Here is a 9,434-nt window from a genome sequence, read left to right as displayed (position 1 = left end):
AGCTCTTGATTCTCCCACTGCCCCCTTAAAATTCTGCCTGTGCATCCTGGATCCTGGCAGCCAGATGGAGGCAGAGTTTGTTTCTTCATCAGTTAATGTCCTACAAGAAACCCCAGTCCCACAAAATCCCGGCCGCCTCAGTTATCCACATAGATCAAAGTGGGAGACAGGCATCTCCTGGTGTGGGATAGAGCAGGGCAACTATTCTCACCTCTTCCCCCCCAGTACTTTACAAAGAGAACACCTGTTTTCTCTACCTTGGGAAGAACTCTTTATTCCTTAGCCCCCATGAGCATACAGGGTTCCTCAGAGACAATCTCCATAAAGGTCGTCCAATCAAGACCCTGAAAGTCAGCCGGGACCTCTTACTGTCCATCCTTAAAAAGAAACACACTGAAGAGGCAAGTCAAAAAGTGTCCTTGCGAAATAAGTCAGAAGGAGAAAGACAAACACCAGATGGCTTCACTTAAAGGTGGAATATAGAAAAACAAAACAAAGGGTGAGATAAACCAAACCAATAATAAGCCCTGAAAAAAAAAAAGTGGAATCAAGGCTATAAGAGAGGAATGGGGGAAACACAGTGAGGAAGGGGCACAGCAGACTGTGGTGGAGGATTAGCGTGCCATGTTGTATAAGGACATGATGCTGAGGAGGTGAGGTCATGGGCCTCTGGATCATATACAATGTTGTAAACCAACGTCACCTCAGAAAAGAAAGAAGGGAGGAAGGAAGAGAAAAGAAAGGAAGAAAAAAAGAAAGGAAAAGAAGAGAAAAAAGTCCTTGTGGAACAGTTGAACATATAAAGATAACCTTATTTTAATAGAAAGAGGAAATAAGGCAGAAGTTGATTTTTTTTAATTGCAAGGAATAGAATTCAGTGAACTCAACTTGAGTTTTAGTTGAAACAAATATTTACTGAATCTCCTGTGTTAAATACTGTGATAGGCAGGTCTGTCCTCATCTCATTCCTTCCTCATGAGGATGGTGAGAAGAGAAAAGGAAGATTTACTAAGTCAAGTGACAAAGTCACTAAGAACCCAAACTATCTGTCTCCTAACCCAGAGCTCCATCACCTGCAGCAGCATGTTTGTAAATATCCTTAGTAGTGTGGTTCTTCATTTGAGAGAACTGGGCAGAGGTGGATACTAGCACTCAAAGGAATTGAAAGACATGGTCCAGAGTTCCCACTTGTCCTACACAACAAGGCAACAGTACAGATCTCCCTCCTCCTTATTGTGCTTCCCTCCCAGGGAATTTGTAGGACTTTCCCCCAGGACATCCTTGATATGTTTTCCACGTGGGCCTCCCTGGTGACACAAGGGGTTAAGCACAGCACTGTGAAGCTACCTGGAACCTCTGCAGCATGAGTTCAATCCTGGCCAGGGAGGTGACCCACATGGTGCAGCAGACCTCTCCTGTCTCGCCCGCTGCTCCTCTTAGCAGTGTATTTCAGTCAATCTGCCTCTTCTGCTCCCCACTCTGCCTCTGGTGAATCCTCTCACTCCCCCATCCCACATCTCTGGCCTGTACCCCAGTTCTTGTACGCATAAATAAATCTTTTAAAAAATGTCTTCCACGTGGTACAGGGTCCTGCTGCAACCTCCCTGGTACTCTGCACTTTCCCTTTTGGAGTGCTTTCCACTCCACCTTCTGATTGTTTGTTTGTTGTCCATCTTTAACTCACCATATGTTTCCGAAGGGTAAAGACAGCTTTTGCTTTGTTTGTCATTGATTTCCTAATACTTGGAGCATTGTAGCTATAGAACATTCACTGAATTATTGACTGACAGGAAAAAAGAGAAAGATAAGTGGCGGGATGAGTTAATGGATAAATGGATGATCAGATAGCATCCCCTCAAAGTTACTATGCCTCAAATTAAAATGTGTCTCCCTTCCTGACAAGTTAACTTGACTTTCCTTGGTTAATAGTACCATTAAAAGAGAGTGAGTTAGAAGGGTTTTCAACATTCTGACTTGAAATCTTGCCTCAATCTCTTACTAACCATGGAATAATGTGTCATTTATTTAATCTCTGTGAACCTTAGCTTTCTCATTGTAATGTGGTATTGTGAGGTTTATTGGTGATCCTTATAATCTCTGGAATATACTAGGAGGCGTATGGCCACTATGAATCTTCCCATGTGTAAGCCGTGTTAGAACATTTATACTTAACTTTCATGCTTCTTTTGTCTTCTCTTCCTCTCCACCCACAATAACCACTAGAAATATAACCTGTCTGATCTTTTTTCCAAACATCTCCCATGTTTCACCAGCCCAACCTCATCTTCCCATTTAATGCAATAGGTTCTAACCAATTCCTGCTTTGGGTTTCTCTTCTGATGCTTCACATACACCCGTGGTGGCTCTTGATTTTCTATAGAGAAGAGGTTTAGGAACACTTTTTGGCTCCCCATAGCGAGGGAGGATAAGGGAATTGTCTTGTAGTTTCATATGCATATTGCTTTATAGACTATTGACAAACTGTCAGTTGTCCTTATTAAAGTGTGGGGATACAAAAGCTCTCCACTCTTGCCTAATTCCTGGGGTCCCCTCTGGGTAGAAGCTGTCAACTTTCTTTCCCTAAAATATGGCTCTCGTCAAGGTCCTTTTTTGTTAAAATGTCTTCAATGAATCTGGAAAAGCTGCTACGCAAGTTCCAGGATCCTTGCCCCACATCCAGGATTCCACAATTTCATCTCCACACAATTCTTCCAGGGCGGTCAGCTCCACACTAATTTTTCATTTCATGTGTTTCATTTCACTCAAAACTCCCCAATACACACAAGCCATTCTTAACTCCATGTTTTTGTCCAGGAGTGCCTCTGGCCCCCAAAGGTCCTCCCAGGTCCTCTCATCTAAAGAAATTCTGTTTATCCCCCAAGTCCTGGCTCAAGAACTGTTTCCCAAGGAGCCTTTGCAACCACCCCGGCCTAAAGTACCCCCTCCTTTCCTGGAATTTCCAGTGTTTCTTACTGTCAGCATAATTTATTCTGGCACTTAACTGTGTAACTTTCTTGCACTGTTGTTGAAACATTTCACATGTTGATGTTTTCTCTCAGACTGGACTGTGAGGGCCATTTGGGGTAAGGACTGGTACATACCTCCAAGGGGCCCCATGACACCCAGCCCAATCAATCAGTGTGGGGCGCAGTGGAGGTGGGCAATGCGTTCCTGGGCTAAAGACCTATCCCCAGAGATACTCCCTTTTCCTGATCCACAGATATGGACAGTAAAAAAGAGGCTGCAGATTTAGGAACACTGTCTCTAGGACTCTCCCCAAAGAATATATGCCAAATATCCCCTGGCTAGAAAACATTGGACCTAGGAAAAGTGAGTTAAGTTTATGACCTAATCTCACTTTGAGTGTCTAATGACTTGAAGCTGAAAGTATCTTGTTACTTTCAACTTGAGCAATGTGGGTTTAAACACACATCTGCCTACAGCCAAACACCTCTTCGTGGGCACACCAGACCTCAAGCAATAAACAAAGTCACCAGGTTCATGAGAAAGGCCAACAGAGGTGGCGGATCAAGGATGGGGATTGAAGATATTTTCAAAAATATTTCCTTTGGAAAAAAATACTGAAGAATAGGAATCTGAACAAAGAATATCCAAGAATTGTCTGTACTATTTTAAAGATTTATTTACTTATGCATACAAGAACAGGGGTATAGGCCAGAGGTGTGGGGGTAAGAGGATTCACCAGAGACAGAGCGGGGAGTAGAACAGGCAGACTGACTGAAATACACTGCGGAGGGGAGCAGCAGGCAAGTCAGGAGAGGTCTGCTGCACCATGGGGGTAACTCCCTGGCTGGGGATTGAACTTGTGCTGCGTGGCTGCAGACAGCTTCATAGGTTGCGTCTTAACCCCTTGTGCCACCAGGGAGGCCCCTGTCTGTACTATTTTTGCAGCTGTTTTGTAAGTCTGAAATTATCTCAAAATATTAAGTAAAAATTTTAAAGCAGAAATAACAAAAAATCATCTCCTGATATTTTTGCCCTCCTGTCTTCCTGAGTCTTCAGAGGAATTAACAATTTTTCCATTTTACATTCATTTAAGAATTATAGTGGGGCCTCCCCGGTGGCGCAGCGGTTGAGCGCTGGGTTGCGGAAGTTGCCCGCGGCCTCTGCGGCACCGGTTCGATCCCCGACTGCTCCCCGGCCACCGGAGGAGGGTCCCACATGGCGCCAGACCTCTCCTGCCACCCGCTGCTCCCCTCAGCAGTGTACTTCGATCCTTCTGCCTGCTCTGCTCCCTGCTCTGGCTCTGGTGAATTCTCTCACCCTCCCGCGCTTCTGACTGTACCCAGTGCATGTATAAACCAAAAACAAACAAACAAATAATAAATAAATAAATAAATAAGACATGCCTCTAGAAAAATTAAAAAAAAAAAAAAGAATTATAGTGGTGAACAATGAGATTACCACCTCACACCAGTGAGAATGGCACATATAAAAAAACTGGTAACAACAAATGCTGGTGAGGATGTGGAGAAAAAAGAACCCTTTTACACTGCTGGTGGGAATGCAAACTGGTCCAACCACTATGGAAAGCAGTGTGGAGTTTCCTCAAATTACTAAAAATGGAGCTACCATGTGAACCAGCAATTCCATTCCTAGGAATCTAACCAAAGGACACAAAAACATTAATTCAAAAGGAAACCAGCACTCTTGTTTATTGCAACACTATTTACAATAGCTAAGATATGGGAACAACCTAAATGCCCCCAAACAGATGACTGGATCAAGATCTGGTGTATATACACAATGGAATACTACTTAGTAATCAAAAAGATAAACTTATGCCACTTGAGCAACTTGGATGGAGCTGGAAGGGATTATGCTCAGTGACATAAGTCAGAAGAAAAAAGAAAAAAATTGGATAGTTTCATTTATAGGAGGAATATAGGGAAACTAAATAAGGGATCAGAGGGAAAAAAAAAACAAAACTAGGAGGCAACTATACATCAGAGACATTCAGCAGGGGAGAGGGAGGGAAAGGGATTAAAACAGGGAAGGGAAGAGCACAAGAGTCTATGGTGATGGTTCACAGGTTACTTGATGGTGGGAATTTTATGGGGATTACACCTGAGAGGACAAAGCAAACAGTACAAAAATGAATAATGATGTAAAAAATATATATTTACAAATTAAAAACAAAAGAATTATAGTGTTGAATATTTCTATTTCCCTTATTAGACAAGGAGTATAAAATGAAAAGAAAAGTACTCAGAGTAAGAGACCTTTTAAACATTTTATAATATAAAAATAATAATATTTTAGAATATTAAATTCAACTGTTAATATTAGAACCAAGTGGTTTTAATGTTTTGTGGTGTAGGGTAAGATATTTGACCTCTCTAGGTTACAGTGTCCTCCTTTTTATTTTATTTATTTTAATTTTATTTTTTTTATAGAGGCATGTTTTATTTGTTTATTTATTTGTTTGTTTGTTTATACATGCACTGGGTACAGTCAGAAGTGCGGGAGGGTGAGAGAATTCACCAGAGCCAGAGCGGGGAGCAGAGCAGGCAGAAGGACTGAAGTACACTGCTGAGGGGAGCAGCTGGCGTCAGGAGAGATCTGCGCGCCATGTGGGACCCTCCTCCGGTGGCCGGGGAGCAGCCGGGGATCGAACCAGCACCGCAGAGGCTGCGGGCAGCCTCGCAACCCAGCGCTCAACCGCTGCGCCACCAGGGAAGCCCAGTGTCCTCCTTTTTAAATAAAAAATACATTGGTAATAAAAAATACATTGTCATAAGAATTAAATTAAAAAATAAGTAGTAAATAATTAATGTTTTTTAGTCCACCATTGGTGCCATGAACAACTGTTCTAAATGTTTAAAAAACATTCTAGTCCCTTTGTGTCCTCCACACCTGAAAAAAAAGTACCTGCCCCCTAGCAGATGCATAAAAAACAGGCATTTAAGAAGCAGGGAGGGAAGGGATACATCCTGGCGCTGGGCTGCAGCAACTCTTCAGCTAATCCCAACGCTTGCTTTTGCTGTTTCTTCTGAGCCACCTCAGGACCCACAACCTTATCTGGGCTCTGCTTTCCTCATCTGTGAAATGGGCTGGTTTTCACAGCAACCAGGAAGAAGTAGATAATTAGAGGACACTGTAGCCCAGGGGATATAACCCCTGGAGCTGCCACGTAGAAACCAAAGTGACTGGGCTGGGCGTTGGAGGGACCTGGGGCACCTCTGCCTCTCTGTGACTCTGTCTCATCCAACAACATAATGAAAATGTTTGAGGGGACAACAGAAGAAATGGACTGAATAAGCTTTTAGAATACGAATGCAGTATGTTCCAGAGTGATTCTAGCAGCTCCTCTGGATTCTGTTATATGTCAAGTCAGTGTTTGTATTTTACATCATTACATGAAAAAGTGTAAAAGACTTCTGTTTTCTAAGAAAGAGAGAGAGAGAGAGGGAGGGAGGGAGGGAGGAAGGAAAGAGCCCTGGAGAGAGAGGACTGGAAAGATGGGGTGAATGTTGGCCATTTCTGGAGGGGTCCATCTCTTTATAGGCACCCCGTTTCTCAGAGCACTGTCCCCAGCCTCCAGTGTAGGCATGGGTGTGATTTAAGGTGCAAGGCTCCTCATGCCTCAGTGTGGCCAAGGAGAAACCACTGCTCCAGGGAGATCCAGAGGCTGCATCCGGAGTTCAGGCCCAGGGTTTCTTAGGACCCCAGAACACACAGCAGCGTTGCTCCAGGAAGCTGCAACCTGAGCATGGTCATCACAGCTTTCTTTCTCTAGTCCTCACTGGCCACCACTGAGCTGAGGGGACTTAAGGGTAGACCCCAAATCACCCATCCTCAGTGGGCTGAAGAGGTCTGAGGGGCTACTCAGCTCCCCAAACTCAGCCCTCTGGCCCTCTCCTGCCCCTCCTCCCCTGTGGCCCCTTCCTTCAGCCAACCTCCCAGACTGGGTTCTTGGCTCTCTGTTTTCCTTTCTTTTGTTAGGGGGAAATGATGTCCTGAGCTAATCCCATACAGGCTTTGTGGACCCCACCCCCACTCCAGACTAAAGCCTTCAAGACATTGGGAAAGACAAATCCCATCACCACCAAGGGAGGGTGGCTGGGACCTGAGGGTGGAGTTGGGTAGCCAGGTTGGATAGAAAAACCAAACACGTGGGCCTTGGGCTCTCGCTGGCTCACGATCGCTGGCCTCCTGGCTTCACCGCTCCTGGCTGGCGGCCAACTCTGAGAGCGCCATTTTGGGATTCCTGATAGGCGGATCAGGTAGGACTCATTTAAAACTTTGTCTCCCACTTTTCTCCCAGAGCTGTACATTTCCTCATTTGCCCTTCCCTTGTAAATAAACCTTTTATTAACCTTTCGCGTGTGCCTGCAGTAGAGCATTGATAAGTCATTTTAAGCGCAGGGGTGAGGACCCACAGTCAGGCACCCCGTTTTGTATTGGGGTTGCTCTACAACACTTTCTTTTTTTTTTTTAAAGATTTATTTATTTATACAAGAACTGGGGTACAGGTCAGCGGCGCGGGAGGGTGAGAGAATTCACCAGAGACAGAGCAAAGAGCAGAACTGGCAGACGGGACCAAAGACACTGCTGAGGGGAGCAGCGGGCGAGTCAGGAGAGGTCTGCCATGCCATGTGGGTTTTTCCCTGGCAGGCCAGGAGTCAAACCCGCACTGCAGAGGCTGCGGGACAGCTTCACAGCATGGCTCTCAACCCTCTGCTCCACCTGGGAAGCCCCTGTTTTCCTTTCTTTCTGAGGGACTGGTACATATTTTGGCCAAGACCATGTGCAGTGCAGTTTGCTCCAATGCTTCCTAACAGACCAGTTGCACTTAACTCTGGATTGTCACTCCCCTGGGGAGATGGCTAGTCTAGCACTGCCTGGATCTGCTATGCATACCGCAAAAAGAAAAAGAGTGAATGTGAAAGGCTAAGGCAAAGATGGCTGTGAGGTGTCAAGTCAGGCGGCACAGTCAGGATGTTAGGGGGAAAAGGCTGTCCTAAAGCTAATTCCATACAGGCTTTGTGGACTCCACCCCCACCCCAGGCCAAAGCCAAAGACACTGGGAACTCCAAATCCCATCCCCACCAAAGGGAAGTTGGCTGGGACCTGAGGGTGGGGTTAAGCAGCCAGGTGGATATAAAAGGCAGACACGTGGGCTTTGGGGGGACCCCATTTTGGCTCTCCGCCAGCTCGCAGCGTCTGGCCAGCTCTGAGAGTGACTTTGGGTTTCCAGGTCGTCGGATCGGGTAGGACGCATTAAAGACTTTATTTCCCTATTTTCTCCCTGAGTTGTACATTTTCCTTATTTCCTTTTCCCTTGTAAATAAACCTTTTATCAACCTTTTGTGTGTGTCTGTAGTGGAGTATTCATAAGTCCCTTGTAAGCGCGCAGGTGAGGACCCACAGCCAGGCAACCCGTTCAATATCGGGGCTGCCCTATCACAAGGAGAGCAACCAGCAGAAGCCTGGTGCTTGGCTGTCCTGTCCCTTCCACGCTGCATTGTCCCTACGGTCAGCCTGCAGTGTCATGGGGACAGCGCCAGACAGCTAGGCCAGAGGAGCAAAGGAAAGAGTGAAGAAAGAGAGAAAAAGGAGGAGATGAGAAAGAAGCAGCAAAAAGAATGTAAATGGTGTGTGGGGAGGGGGGAGAGAAGACAGACAGACTTGTGAGAGAAATGGAAATGGCAGCAGCGAGAGTAGGAGCTAGAAAAAGATGCACAAGAGAAGTGGAGAGAAGGGCTAGGTGAGAGCAGAGACTGAGAAGACTCCAGAAGGCCTCATCCTTCCCCCCTGGCTCAAGTGTCCCCGATTCTCTCCTCCCGGCGATCAATCCTACATCCAACGCTTCTGCAGGGCCCGAATCCCCCTTCGCACTCCCTGCGCCCCGCGCCCCCCAGGGTGGAGCCCCGCCCGGGCCAACTCCAGCTTCACCCCGGGCGGGTCGGCCCCGCGGCTCATCCCAAACGCAGGAGGGAGGGAGCGAGCGAGCGAGCGAGAGAGGGAGGGGCTGCCGGTGGGAGGCAACCATGTGGTTCCAGCTCACTCTATTTTTTTCCCCTTCTCTCTTTCTTCACTCCCTTTTCTTTCCAAACAGGGAAAAGTGTTCCACGAAGCGGTAGAGCCTTCTCGCCTCGCCTTTCCCTCCCGGACCCTGGTCCCCGCTCCCGCCCCGCAGCGAGCTGGTGGGGCGAGCACTGGAAGCCCCTCTGCGCCGGGGAGCTCGGGGCGCCAGCACCGGGGAGCGGGGCGCGGGGCCGTCTCCCGCGCCCGCACATGGCTGTGGCCACCCCGCGCGCACCCCGAGGCGCGGCGCCCAGCTAGCCGGAGGCGCGTCGGCTGCGCCCGGCCGTCTCGGAGCCAGGCAGCGGCTGAGCGGGGAAGCGCCCGCGTCTGGCATCGGGATGTCCCTCCGCCTCCTCCTTCTCTGGCTAGGTGAGTGACCCCGC

This window comes from Talpa europaea (assembly GCF_964194135.1).
Source record: "Talpa europaea genome assembly, chromosome: 12".
NCBI lineage: Eukaryota > Metazoa > Chordata > Mammalia > Eulipotyphla > Talpidae > Talpa > Talpa europaea.
The sequence above is the reverse complement of the archived record's forward strand: the minus strand, read 5'-3'. Positions refer to the sequence as shown.